At 45.0% G+C, this 14206-nt stretch overlaps 1 protein-coding gene across 1 annotated transcript in view; it reads right to left on the bottom strand.

The window, feature by feature from the left end:
• XPNPEP1 (X-prolyl aminopeptidase 1) overlaps window positions 1-13593 on the bottom strand; it is an 87504-nt gene extending 73911 nt beyond the window's left edge. Inside the window, exon 1 of the mRNA XM_064373891.1 lies at window positions 13576-13593. The gene's annotated coding sequence lies outside the window, so the exon portion shown is untranslated. The remainder of the gene's footprint in view (window positions 1-13575) is intronic.
• Window positions 13594-14206: the final 613 nt, after the last annotated feature.

Genomic DNA, 14206 nt, shown 5'->3' with positions numbered 1-14206 from the left:
TGAGGAGCTGGGATTACAGGTGCCCGCCACCATGCCCAGCTAATATTTGTATTTTTCGTAGAGACGGGGTTTCACCATGTTGGCCAGGATGGTCTCGATCTCCTGACATCGTGATCCACCCACCTCAGCCCCCAAAGTACTGGGATTACAGGTGTGAGCCACCAGGCCTGGCCAATTTTCTTTAATGTACATTTAAATAGGTGCTTGTGACTAGTGGCTACCATATTAAACACACAACTTTACATTATATGGACACCCTGTACTGCCCAGATTATATCCTTTCAGGAACTGAATATGAAGTTAATAGATCTGCTTATTTTAATTGCATGTCTTATCTTTAGAGCTGAACCATCAGCGTAAGAAAAGAGAGACAGGAAAAACCCACTCGTGTGGTCATACTATTGGCACACAGTGCTGAGCACAGGGGACGTCAGTCTCAATGAATTCCTGCTAAAAGCAGTTGCTGCCTCAAAATAGGCAGAGGTGGAAAACAAGGCCTGGAACACTTGGAGGCCTAAGTGGATGGTGCCCTGCTATTGGGTGTAGGGTAGAAGGTGGATTCCCAGGAAGAAGTTAATAGCTCCCCTGTTACAGAAATCAGCACCTAGAGTCCAGATGAAGACAGACTTTAGTCCTGGCCAAGTACATACTTAAACTCCTCTGAGGCCTTCCTGCCATTTCCTGGAATCCTCTTGCACCTCCCAAATGGCTCACAGTTCCAGAGCGCATGTCTGAGGCAGAGCGCAGAGAGATGATTACAAAGCAGTAGTCCAGCCGGAGCAGAAGCGCCTGGGGTGTTAATTAGGAGCATTAACTGTAGCATTCCTGAGAACCCATGAACTCTCTCCTCCCTTCGCCAAGCCCCAGAAACACCCTCTTTGGGATTTTTCCTCTGAAGTAGTAAGAACAGCAGAGGGGAAAAGAGAAACAGCTGAGCAGAAGAATCTCTGACATGCCCTGACCCTGCAGCTTGTCCTTGGGCTCTCCCCTCCAGTCTCGGGTGTTTCCCACTGGGACAGGCAGTGAGGGACAGGGTCAGCAGGGACATGCAGGAACAGATTGAAAGGAAAAGGAGCAAGCCTTTAATTATGCCTGTGATCTCAGCACTTTGGGAGGCTGAGGTCAGGAGTTCGAGACTAGCCTTGCCAACTTGGGGAAGCTCTGACTCTACTAAAAATACAAAAATCAGCCAGGCATGGTAGTGCATGCCTGTAGTCCCAGTATTTGGGAGGCTGAGGTGGGAGGAGCACTTGAACCTGGGAGGCAGAAGTTGCAGTGAGCCAAAATCACGCCATTGCACTCCAGCCTGGCCAACAAGAGCAAAACTCCATCTCAAAAAAAAGAAAAAGAAAGAAAGGAAAAGGGACAATGAATGGGGCCCTTAAGACAAGAAGACAGAAGAGATAAAGGGGCTAAGGCCTATTAAAAAATACTCATAGTGGGGTGGGGGAGAAAAAACAGAATGTTCATCAGGTCCTCCCAAGGCCCACACCCACCAAATCAATTAGGGATTTCAAAACGGATGAAGGTCAAGTTGCAAGAGAAAGATAGAAGTGAAGATAGAGGGTCTGGGGAGGCTGGACACTGTACCAGGCAGTCTGCACACTGGGCACTCTGGAAGGTCTTTGTGTGGAATTTGAAGGGGCCCTTGTACCGTCCTTTAAGGGTGAAGTGGCAGCTAGAGTGCAATGGAGATACCTGCTATCACCCAGGATGCCCAAGCTGCCACTGGAAGATGTCCTTGGGCTGGCTCAGGGTCAATAAGAAGAGTGGGAAGGTACCTGGAGACCTGAGTGCATTATAGATGGGCACCCGAAGGTGACACAGTCCTTACCCAGTCTAGGAGGGGTGTATTAGGCCATTCTTGCATTGCTGTAAAGAAATACTTCCGACTGGGTAACTTATCAGAAAAGGAGTTTAATCAGCTCATAGTTCTGCAGGCTCTACGGGAAACAGTGCTGGCATCTGCTACCAGGGAGGCCTCGGGAAACTTGCAGTCAGGGTGGAATGTGAAGCAAGAACAAGCACTTCACATGGCAAAAGCAGAAGAGAGAGAGAGGGAGAAGGAGAGACAGGGAGAGAGAGAGAGAGGTGGGGTGGGGGGATGCCACACACTTTTAAATGAAAAGATCTCATGTGAACTCAAAGCAAGAGCTCACTTATCACCAAGGGGATGGCCCAAGCCACTCCTGAGGGATCCACCCCCATGATCCAAACACCTCCCCCCAGGTCCCACCTCCAGCATTGAGGATTACATTTCGACAAGAGATTTGGGCAGGGGGGAGATATCCAAACTATCAAGAAGGAAGTATTTGGGATCTATGTACTGTACTCCATCATCTATAGCAGACCCAGGCCCCACCTCCGATGCCCACATCTGCTCCCCTGTCCAGGGAGAGGTGCATCCTCAGTTTAGGTGGCCTGGAACAAAAAGTACTTAGCCTCTTCAAAGCCATTTCAGGAAAAAAAAAAATGTCCTCCCTCTTCTCTGAGTTCTGCCCTCTCCCCTGGGCCTTCAGAGACAGGCTCTGCGGGTGAGATCCTCAGCCTCATCACTTCTCTCCTCACGGACTCCACCTCCGCCACTCCACATCTCTCCACAGAGACCACCAGCGACCCACCTGTGGCCAAACTGAACAGAAACAGCTAAGGCCACATCTTACCTCTGAGAGGATGCCTCCCCACTTCATGAACTGCTTTTATGTCTTCTTTTTGTTTTCTTTCTTTCTTTTTTTTTTTTTTTTGGAGACGAGAGTCTGGCTCTGTCGCCCAGGCTGGAGAGCTGTGGTGCAATCTCAGCTCACTGTAACCTCCGCCTCCCAGGTTCAAGCGATTCTCCTGCCTCCACCTCCCAAGTAGCTGGGACTACAGGTGATCGCCACCACGTCTGGCTAATTTTTTGTATTTTTAGTAGAGATGGGGTTCCACCATGTTAGCCAGGATGGTCCCGATCTCCTGACCTCGTGATCCACCCACCTCAGCCTCCCAAAGTGCTGGGATTACAGGTGTGAGCCACCGCACCCAGCCTCTCTCTACGCCTTCTTAATACAGTGTTCTCCTCACATTTCCAACCCCTTGGGGCCCCTTCCTTATCCATCATAAGCCCAGATCATGCGGTGTCGGGGCTCTTTCTCACTCTCCCTGCGCCACCCAGGGGAGCTTGCCCTACACCTGCTGGCCTCTCCTGTTGTAGCTTTAACCACCATATCAACAGCACCTGCCCAAAGCTGAGCCGTGGGTCCTCATTTCCAAGTTACTCCTCAACAGCATTGTCCACATATTCTGCAGATACTTCAAACTCAACATGTCCAAAATTAAGATGATTCTCTCTTCTGCCCTTGAAACTTGATTGCCTCTGTTATATTTACAAATATTCATTACTTATCTACTCTTTGACAAAGGTCCAGCTCCTAATGAGGGGCAGTTTCACATTTATTTCCCTTCCTCCTGTTAACAGTACATGGGATTTCATTCAGGCAAGACCCCTCTCCCCACAGCCCATATGTCACTGCAGAAAACGGTGCCAGGAGTGATCCTTGGTTTTCAGCACATCCCCTCCTCCTAGCCACCAAGTTTGGTTTAGGAATAGGCAGCACGTGGCCCAGTTTGAACTAGGGGGATGTGAGGAGATGCTGCCTGGGAAGGAACTGTCGTCTCACACTTATAAACTCCTTGGACAGCTGCTTTCTCATCCCGGATATAAATAAGGAAGCAAGTAACTCTCAGAACATTCTGGCAGCCACCCTGTGATCATCAGGCAGCCAATCTTAGGATGAGGCAGATACCTGGGAGCCTGAGAAGAAAAAGAGAAAAAACTAGGTCTTTGGTATTATGACATTGTTGAACTTCTGGATCAAGCCTCACCTGAAGGTCACCTTATCACTGGGGTTGTCAATAATTTTTTTTAATATGTTAAGACTGTTTAAATGGGGTTTGCTGTTGCAGGCATCCCTGTTTTTATTGCACTTTACAGAATTGAGTTTTTCACAAATCGAAGGGTTGTGACAACTCTGTGTCAAGCAAGTCAATCAGCACCATTTTTCCAACAGCAACAGCATGTACTCACTTTGTGTCTGTGTCAGCATTTTTTAACAAAAAAGGATTTTTTAATTGAGGTATGTACATTTTTATACATCATACTATTGTACATTGAACAGACTACAGTAAAGTGTAAACAACCTTTATATGCACTGGGAAACCAAAAAATTCATGTGACTAGATTTATTGCAATATTCACTTTGTTGCAGTGATCTGGAGCTGAACCTGCAATGTATCCAAGGTTTGCCTGTACTTGTAACCAAAACATCCTCAGTGGTAGAACTAGTAGCAGATACTCAATAACTATTTGTTGAATTGAACCAACTCCTAAAAATGCATTCATTCTACATTGGTCTTCAGGTGATCCAATGCCTTGATCCCATTAAACTACACACATGTCATTAAGAAGCACTTCAGTCGGGTACAGTGGCTAACTCCTGTAATCCCAGCACTTTGGGAGGCCAAAGTGGGTGGATTACAAGGTTAGGAGATCGAGACCATCCTGGCCAACATGGTGAAACCCTGTCTCTACTAAAAAGACAAAAATTAACTGGGCATGGTGGCGTGTGCCTGTAGTCCCAACTACTGGGGAGGCTGAGGCAGGGGAATTGCTTGAACCCAGGAGGCGGAAGTTGAGTGAGCTGAGAGCTGAGATTGTGCCATTGCACTCCAGCCTGGCGACAGAGCAAGGCTCCATCTTAAAAAAAAAAGCACTTCAGTGGCAGAGACTTTTTTAATTTCATTTAGAGGTTTACAGTAATAGTATAATAGTAGGCCACGTGAGGTGCCTCAGATCACACCATAGAGGCAGCTAGCCACGCTGCCTGCACGTGAGCCCAATTCTCTCTCCATTTCAATTTCCTTGTCTCTAAATCCAGGTGATAAAACTTGCACTTTCTTCTACCACCCTGGGGTCATGAAAAGGTTAGGAAACCAAATGTATTACATTTTGTGAGGTTTTGTTTTCCACTGCAAGAAGTGCGGATGCTGGCCGGGTGCGGTGGCTCACGCCTGTAATCCCAGCACTTTGGGAGGCCGAGGCGGGCGGATAACGAGGTCAAGAGATCGAGACCATCCTGGTCAACATGGTGAAACCCCGTCTCTACTAAAAATACAAAAAATTAGCTGGGCATGGTGGCGCGTGCCTGTAATCTCAGCTACTCAGGAGGCTGAGGCAGGAGAATTGCCTGAACCCAGGAGGCGGAGGTTGCGGTGAGCCGAGATCGCTCCATTGCACTCCAGCCTGGGTAACAAGAGCGAAATTCCGTCTCCAAAAAAAAAAAAAAAAAGTACAAAAAATTCGCCGGGCGTGGTTGTGCGTGCCTGTTGTCCCTTGAAACCGGAAAACGGAAGTTGCAGTGAGCCGGGATCGCGCCACTGCACTCCAGTTTAGCGATAGAGCGAGACTCTGTCTCAAAAAAAAGAAAAGAAAGGAAAAGAAATGTGGATGCTATCTATATAAAGCGAGACTCCTCACCTTTGCAGGGGCAATTTCTCTCTTGGGAAACCTGTGAGAAGAGCTCTTAGGTTTGCTCCTTACACTGATGAAACCTCTAATGAGGTGTCAAAACCACAAACAAAACTATAACTCATTATGGCCAAACAAACTTATTAAATGCTGATAAAATCATTAAAATGGGCAGGTTGAATTAGATCAGAATTAAATGCTGATAAAATCATTAAAATGGGCAGGTTGAATTAGCACCACATTGTGCAAACACACTGGTGAATCACAACCCCAGGTGCGACATGTGTTACAAGTACTTGCTCACTAATAATTGTCCAAGTTGGTTATTTACTGTAGTGAACAGCTGTTGGTTTTGCCCACTCTGCTTCCATTCTTCCATTTTCTAGTAACCACCCTCAATCTTCCTTTAGGGAATACCCCCATAGCCCCTCTTAGTCCATATGGTTCAAATGATGCTGATCCCACCTCCATCCCCACTTCCATCCTGGAGAGAAAGAAAGAAAGAGAGGATACAGTGCTAAGCAATCAGCATATCCCACTGCCCTGAAGACATTGGCTGATTCAAGGACTGGGGGACAGTGATTCCAAGTCAGTCCAGTGGCTCTTAATCCTAGAACTTAACGCTGAAACTACTGGGAGAAGAAAGCTCTCTTTACACAGAGGGTGCTAAGCTTTGAGGATACAAGCCAAAGCCTGCCAACAGTCATTTATCACTCATGAAAAGATTCAATCTGACAGTGTCAATACAAAGAAAAGCAGAACCTAGAGATGAATACATAGTCTAAGTCCTGAGGAAACCATTTGATCCCCTGGATCTAGCCGTGACTAAAGCATCTACTACTGGATATTCTTTTATTTCACAAGTCAATAAATATCAACTGTTGCTTGAGTCATTCTGGGTTTTTGTTCCATGTGAGAATCTTAAGTTTGCATTTTTGAAAAATAAATTAGAGTGAAATCAAGGTTACCCTTATAATAACGTCTCTCACTTGCATTCTGGTATTCTTTCCTGAGTGAGTGAGAGAGAGTGGGGTGTAGAAGGAGCCAAAGCCAGCGATGGCATTTTGCTGACAGTTTAGGTGCCTCTTAAAGTGAGAAACCAAAAATCTGAGCCATCCAAGTAATGTGTCCTGCTCCTGCCCACGATTCATCTGTGCATCCTCACAGGATAAAGACTGAAAGTTCTTTACTATTATTTCTGAAGTTCCTTCCAGCTCTACAACTTCCAGAGGGTCTAAAAGACTTTCATCATCACAGTGCATTTCTGTCTATGGCTTTTTGTATTTCCTTAAGCATTCCCCGCCCAACCCACAGCAACATTTGCACTTACACAACCCTAAGCACTCAACAGCCATTATGATAGCACTTCACAGATGGGGAAACTGAACCTGAGAAAGGTGAAGTGACTTGCTCAGTCACAGAGCAGGGGAAACTCAAGTTTGCTTCCTAACCAGTGCCCTTTCTTCTTCCTTCTGCAAGAGCAAAATGAGATCATAAATAGGAAAGCACTTTGAAAAGAAAGAATCTCTATTGATACCAGATGTATTATTATAAAGCCAAACCTAAGTATAGGGTGACCTTGTTGTCACCCCTAGAGGTGGAGATGCTTACAGATCTGGCCTGCTTCATCTCCGGGTACCCTGGGGAGAGTATCTGGGGCTTTCTCCAGCAGGGTTAAGTCTTGCGTGCTCCTGACATCACTTTCTCCAGAGGGGACCCATCAGAAAGAAAAGAGTGACATCCCCTCATTCCTTAAAAACATCACCCCCTGAATTTTGCACAACTCAGGCCAATCCAGATGTCAGAAGGTAATAGTGTTGATGTCAGGATTTAAAATTTATAGACAGTGTGGACATATGTGATGGTTTGTTTGGGGAAATGGCTTTGTCACATGCAAGATATATGGCACCAGATAAAACATCCTGACAATATTACACAACTGGGGAGGAGGGGGTGAACAAGGATATTATTTTGAAAGTACACTGTTATGACATTTAAAAAATTCCAGAGTGAATGCTGAGAAGATCCAGAGGTTAATATGATGCTGGAACATGCAGCTGTGCAGGACCATAAAGAATCATCCATTTTGTATCACAAAGTGCATTTTTCATCTTCTTCTCCCTCAGATCATGGAACTTGGGGCAGGGGCATTTGAAGCAAATTTAAGAACATTTAAAAGAGACAAATACAAAAGTAAGAATAAAGATTCATCTTTTTGAAATTCTGAAAATAATCCAAATAATTTAAAAATAAAAATTTGCCCAAAATTGCAAGATTTTTGTCCTGCAAACCCAGTGAACTATAAACTCGGCTTCTTCTCTTGCCAACTGGCCAACATAAATGGCTGCCATCCTTTGCCAAGAGGAATCTTATATCAGGAGATTTGTCTGTTTGTTTTCTACTCATCTGTCTCATAAAGTGCAAGCCTAACAAATGTAGCTTCCTTATACTTAGATGCAGTAAAGTTTTTCAGAGGGCTCATTATGTATAGGCTTTCGACGTCTGCTATTTTAAATCTCACAACAGCTCTAACAGGTAGGTAATGCCATCCTCATTTCACAGAGGAAAAAATGGAGGCTTAAAGGATTTGAGTAGCTTGCCCATGGTTATGCAGTGAGGAAGCTGCAGAGCCAGAACTCTCATTCAGGGCTTCCATCTCCTGTCCACCACAACCACAGGAGCCAGAAGAGACGAATTTGACTGCATTTGTGCATACAGTCATTGGTCTTCAGGCATGTGTCAGACACTGTAGGCACTAGGTCACTGAGGACAGGAAGATTCCGGAACCAAGATTTCACAGGGCAGGCAGTGCTATAAGGCCTGGGGTCAGAAGTTCCAGGTCAGTTCCAGCAGGCATCAGTATCTGGAGATTTGCATGGCAGTGAGAGATGGACAGCACTGGGGAGCGATCTCCTTCCCCTGGATGGTGTGTTGAACAGCACAAACAGAGCTAAGAGTGCTTCCCTTCGAGGTTAGGTTAACTTCATACCAGAAGTTATGGAGATTCATCGTAAGGATAGAAATAGAAATGAGAAAGGTCAGCCAAGTCTGTAGGCTTCTCGTGTGAACTGAACTAAACCACCAGACTGCACAGAAAGAAAAAGAACCATGACCCAGCCTAGGGAGTTTGGGAGTCATACGGAGTTTTGTTCTTGGTTTGGGGTCTGGAAGCTGGTAGTCGAATCAGCAGGTTATCTCATGGACTTTCAGATCTGGTGCTCACTGGTCCCTGGCGTACTACCATTATCATGACTCCGCTGTTTCCTTCCTCTCTCTTTCTACTTCAGCTGCTCCTGTTGCAACTGACCAAGTCCTTCCCACCCTCCTTCCCTCGCCACAGAGGTGCTTGCTCAGGACTTCTACCGCTTCATGAATTCTATTTACTGGTTTTTTCTCTCTATGTATCTTTTGACTTTTGTTCTTTCTACTAACCGACTCTCTCGCTCTGTCTTACTGATTATGCTCTCACTCATGAGAGAGAAACTCTGATTGGTTCACTTAATCACTATTTCCCTCTGGTGCAAAAGTCTTGTACCAGGCTACTTTTTAGACTGTGGGCTGACCTATGCACTAGCTGACCTTGGGTCAAGTGCTCACTCCTGATCCAATCAGCTATGACGCTGGGGACGGGGTAGAGGTGGGGTCCTATGGGACACAGCATGACTACCTATCTGTGCATAAAGAGTTTAAGACCATTTCTTCAGCAAGAAACTGCAGGTGTAGGGTTGCCAGACAAAAAACAGAATTCGCAGTTAAATCTGAATTTCAGATGAACAGTGAATATTTTTCTAGTAGAAGTATGCCCCATAGATGGCATGGGACATGCAAATATTATTTGTTGCCAGTGGAAATGTAAAATTAACAAGGTGTCCTGTATTCTTATTTGTTAAATCTAGCAGCCCTATATAAGGGGAATTATTAGAAGAAGTTGTAGATGTCCCTCGAAGGCTCGGCCAGTTCAAAAGAGAAAGGAAGTAGGAGAGCTAAGGCCATGGATGCAGAGAAGGACATCCAAACTAGTCACCAAAATCAAGGACAGGAAGCAGGTATAGAAAACCAGAGATGATAAACCCAGGGATTCGAGAGAAGGAATCTATAGGTAGGAGAAGTAGGAGGAGGCTGGTCCTATGTACATGCCTGGTGCAGAAAACTGTTGTCCCCAGCTAGCTTGTAGGTGATCTCCACAGGCAACATGTGGCAGAGGGCCCTGGAAGACAGGCAGGCAGCAGGATTCTGCTCATGGCTTCATCCAGACAAGGGACATAACCAGAGCCTGTCAATGGGAAGAGGGAGATGTTGATGACATTGTCCAGTCTCCAGGACTACTTGGCTTACAAAACCCTAGCACAGAGAATACAGAGCAGAACATTTAAGCAAAAGCTCAGTTGTTTCAATTAGGCAAAGGTAGCCATAGGCTGGGGTCAGGAAGCAAGCAAGTCTCTGACTCAGATGAGCACAACTAAATTGAGGTCCTACTTCTACAGACTGGAGACTCCAACCAGCCATCTCCCAAGATAAAGGGTACGCTCAGGAACCAAAGAAGGGTTCTATTTCCTAGTAAGTGAGGCAAAGGAAGGCTGGGCTTGGCAACTCACAGTGTTAGAATCTTTTCAACCTTCACTTCCTGGGACACTGGGGAATCAAACCAGGATGAACTTCCCAGAGTTCGGCCTGGACATGGAGCTGAGAGAAAGAAAGTCTGAGACCTGAATGAGTGGGGAGCAGGAATCAGATTCAAAACAAAGTTTCAGCAAAGAAAACAAGGCAAGATCACAGGAGTAGTGAGGGAGACAAGGCCTAGAAAGATCCTCTCAGATAAATGTCCCTAGGGTGCCGGCATCAAACCTGTGGGCAGGCAGACAGGAGTGAAACTCCCATCTGTTTGGTTTGGGCTTTGGTTTGTTTTTGATTGTTTTGCACCACAATCCACACTTTATATACTAGTTTACCTTTACTAGGTGGATTGCATGCTAATCTTTTCTAATATCTACATCTCTTTTATTTCATTTGTATGTTTTTTAGAAATATGACTCACTACATTGACTTCATAGCCCATAATGGTTCCTACCTCATAGTTTGAAAAACATCAGCATAGATTATATTCAATGTGCCCTTGGACTATTCAATTTTTTAATCACTGGCCCTTGGTAATGCCGTGTTTTGAGATGTCTGCCCTTCTCATACAACCCCTTCCCTGAGGACTGTTTCCCACTTCCCCCAGATGGACTCCCCAAAGGCAGCGAGGCTCTGAACCTGTGTGCCTACAACATGGTATTTCCACTCTGAGCATATCTGATTGGAGAAGAGTGGACAACTGGCCCAAAACGAACCAGCAAATGTTTTCTCCCAGAAATTTGGAATTCGGCCATTGAGATAATAGTTGGATGGTGGTGGGTGGTCCTTGAGACAGGACTGTACAACATATGGTTGCACAGGTTGTGGACTGTACAACTCTAGAAATTACCAATCACATACACTATAGGTAAAAGGTGCTCTCTAGCGTGGCTTAGTATACAACCTATACAACTGTACATGACAACCCTGCTGGAGCTGAAAGTTAATTTAGTGCCAGGGCTAAAATAACTGCATTCTATCAAGTACATATGAAACAAGGTAAAAAAAAAAAAAAAAAAAAAAAAAGCTTTTACGATATTACCAGCTAGAACCTAGATTTATTTTAGAGGAAGAATTATCTTTGTATGGGAAAGTACCATGATAAGCTGCTCAGGAAATCTTTCAATAACAAACACAAGTTGGTGCCAAGACATCAGAGAAGGACAAAAGACACTCCGCTGGAGATAAAGAAGAAATCTTCTTGGCTTTTCTCTTAAAATGTAGAGAAAGAGTTGAGCGATCCTATATCAGGAGGAAGCTGGTAGATCTGCCTGCAATGCCAATCTATAAGCAGTAGTGAAACTTCAGTAGGATTATTAAAATGTCACCAAAAATCCAAAGAAAATTGGAAAATTTAGGCTAACAACACCCAGAAAGAGAAGGATACATTTTTAATGAACACTCTGATAAGCCACATGGGGTTGGGGTGAGTCCCCAGGGACATGATTACATAAAAACAGACTTTTTTTTGTTTGTTTGTTTGTTTTAAACTTCTAAAAAGGGTGGGTTGAGCAAAATATATTAATTCTATTTTATTCTGTACATTTCTTCTATTTTAGTAAGGTGTGCATATTGGGGCTGGAGCTGAATTGCTCAGGATGACAAAGTAGAGGCTGAGTGTGATCCTCTTACTTCGCTTTGTACCCCAGGCAGGATTCTGCCTCCCCTCCAAGTAGCAATTGGGAAAAGCATCCAATTGTTATTTTGGGTGAATGTGGGCTGGGTAGTCGCCTGTCCTCCATGGGGCTGGAACTTTGGGGCCCTGGAACATCTTAGGGGACGCCTCCCCTAGAGGTCCCCAAGGTGGGAGCAGCCGCCCCGTCGAAGTTTTAAAGGGCTTTTGTCCAGGTGATGGAGGAATATAAATAATGAAATTTCACTGAGGCCTCCAAATGTGGTTCCCTGACCAGGAAACGAACCCAGGCCAAAGAGGTGAGTTTGTAAAACAGAGCGTCAACCATTCATCCCCTGATTCACTAAAGCTAAAACTCATACGCTCTTCGCGGTCACCACCCTCGCCACCCTAATCCATGCTGTAAATCCCTATAGCAAACCCCCCTTAGAACAAACAAACAATACTAACCTACTGGAGGAATTAATGATTTAATTCCTGTAAATAAAACAAGGGGAGAATGTGACAAGGTAAAAGCCCCATAAACTGCATACCTCGACCATACCTTGGCTTTCTGTTGAAACTGCCCTCTGTAACCCTGATGTGACAGGCAAGCAGTCCAAACCCACGCCATCTTGGTCCCTGCGACTTGCAATAAGTAACTAAGATCTGTAATTTCAACCCTATCCAGACAATGTATAAACTAACGCTCATCTTAACTTCTGTGAACCACTTAAGTAACAATCAGAATGTCCAAAGTCCACTGGCCCTCGAAAAGTCCGAAGCCCCTCACCCTCACCACCACCCAGGAGGTGGTTTTCGGGCATAAAAGGTCTTGACACCCTCCTTTCGGGGCCACGGGTTGGAGAAACATGAGTCCTCCGTGGCCGCCGGCAATAAAGACCCTGCAATTTAGCATACTTTTGTCTTGGTGCTGACTTTCTATGCTCACTCTGATACAACTGTTAGATTTCCCAATGTACCAACTTGGTAGTCTTTCCAGAGTATCCAAGGGCTTTTTATCTGGCTCTTGGTACAAGTAAAAGGAATAAAGACAAATAGAGGGAGAGAGAAGAATAAAAACTAAGGAGACATGTTAAGGACCAGGGAAACTCACCAGTGGTAGGTGACTTAAGGGTGGTGACACTTCTGTTTCGTTTGAGGTTTGCACAACTGTGAGTGTAAGCCCTTCCTCCACTCATTTCTCACCAATTTCTCACTACAACCTCTTATGCTCATAATTTGTGTGAGTGAGAAGTATATATGTATGCGTGTGTAGCTCAAAAAAAAAATAAGAAAAAAGGTGGAACGGAACAAAGACGAGCCAGGTACGGTGGATTGCACCTGTAATTCTAGCATTTTCGGAGGCCAAGGCAGGAGGATCGCTTAAGCCCAGGAGTTCCAGGCTGCAGCGAGCTGTGATTGTGCCACTGCACTACAGTCCAGGCAACAAAGCAAGACTCTGTCTCTAAAAAAAAGAAGAAAAAAAAAAAGAGAGAGACACCATTTGAGCTGAAGACTTCAAGAGGAAAAGGAATCGTTAAAAACAGAAAATAGAAGCTCCATTGGGAATTGAGAAATATCTTGGGAAAGCTTTAGATACCTGTAGGATAAGGCAATATTTCCAATTTCACCTAGACCTCAGGGGAAAGGGAGACTCCAGCTAACAACTGAGTTACGTCAGAGTGGCAACAAAAGCCAGCAGAAAGAGAATGTGTTAAGGACACATAGAAAAAAAGATATCATGTTGCTTCTTATATTAACTAAATAAACTAAGCTGTGGTAACAAGTATACAAAATCTTATAATTGCTCAAAAACAATCGGAGTTTATTTTTCACTCACCCAGGATCCAACTGAAGACAACTCTCCCAGATGAAGTCAGCTCTCCTCCATGTGATGATTCAGAAACCCAGGCTCCTTCTGATTCCTGGCTGCACTGTCCCTTAGGGTCGCAGGCCTCATCATTATCTGTATTCAGCCAGCGGAAAGGAATGGGAGCCAGGAGAGGACACACCGGCTTCTTGGCCTGGAAACAACCCACATCACTTCCACTCCCATTCTGTTGGCTAGAACTCAATCATGTAGCCACACCTAATTGCTTGTACAGCCAGGAACGTGTGGTCCAGCTGTGTTCAGGATGAAAAGGAAATGGATTTCTAGTAAACAGCTGTCAGTCTGTCACAGTCCACCCTCCTGTATGCCACCTGTCCATTTGCACACTTCTTCCCTCGTGAGACTATACCTATGCCCTCCTCGAGAATAAAAACCCCATTCAGTCACTACATCCACCTCAAAGTCCAGGATGCTTGAGGACACAGTATCTTCTTAATCGGGTCTGTATGCGGTTTGTCATGGTCCAGCAATTGACGAACTCAAAGACCAGTTACCTGTCCCTCTAACACATGTCCACTATACTGTAGTGGACCCAAGACCTTATAACGGCAAAAAGACTCCCATTCAGAAAAAAAGAAAA

Source organism: Aotus nancymaae, unplaced genomic scaffold (genome assembly GCF_030222135.1).
Source record: "Aotus nancymaae isolate 86718 unplaced genomic scaffold, 86718_ANA_hifiasm-v0.15.2.pri h1tg000010l, whole genome shotgun sequence".
Classification (NCBI taxonomy): Eukaryota; Metazoa; Chordata; class Mammalia; order Primates; family Aotidae; genus Aotus; species Aotus nancymaae.
This window is presented reverse-complemented; position numbering and strand designations above follow the sequence as displayed.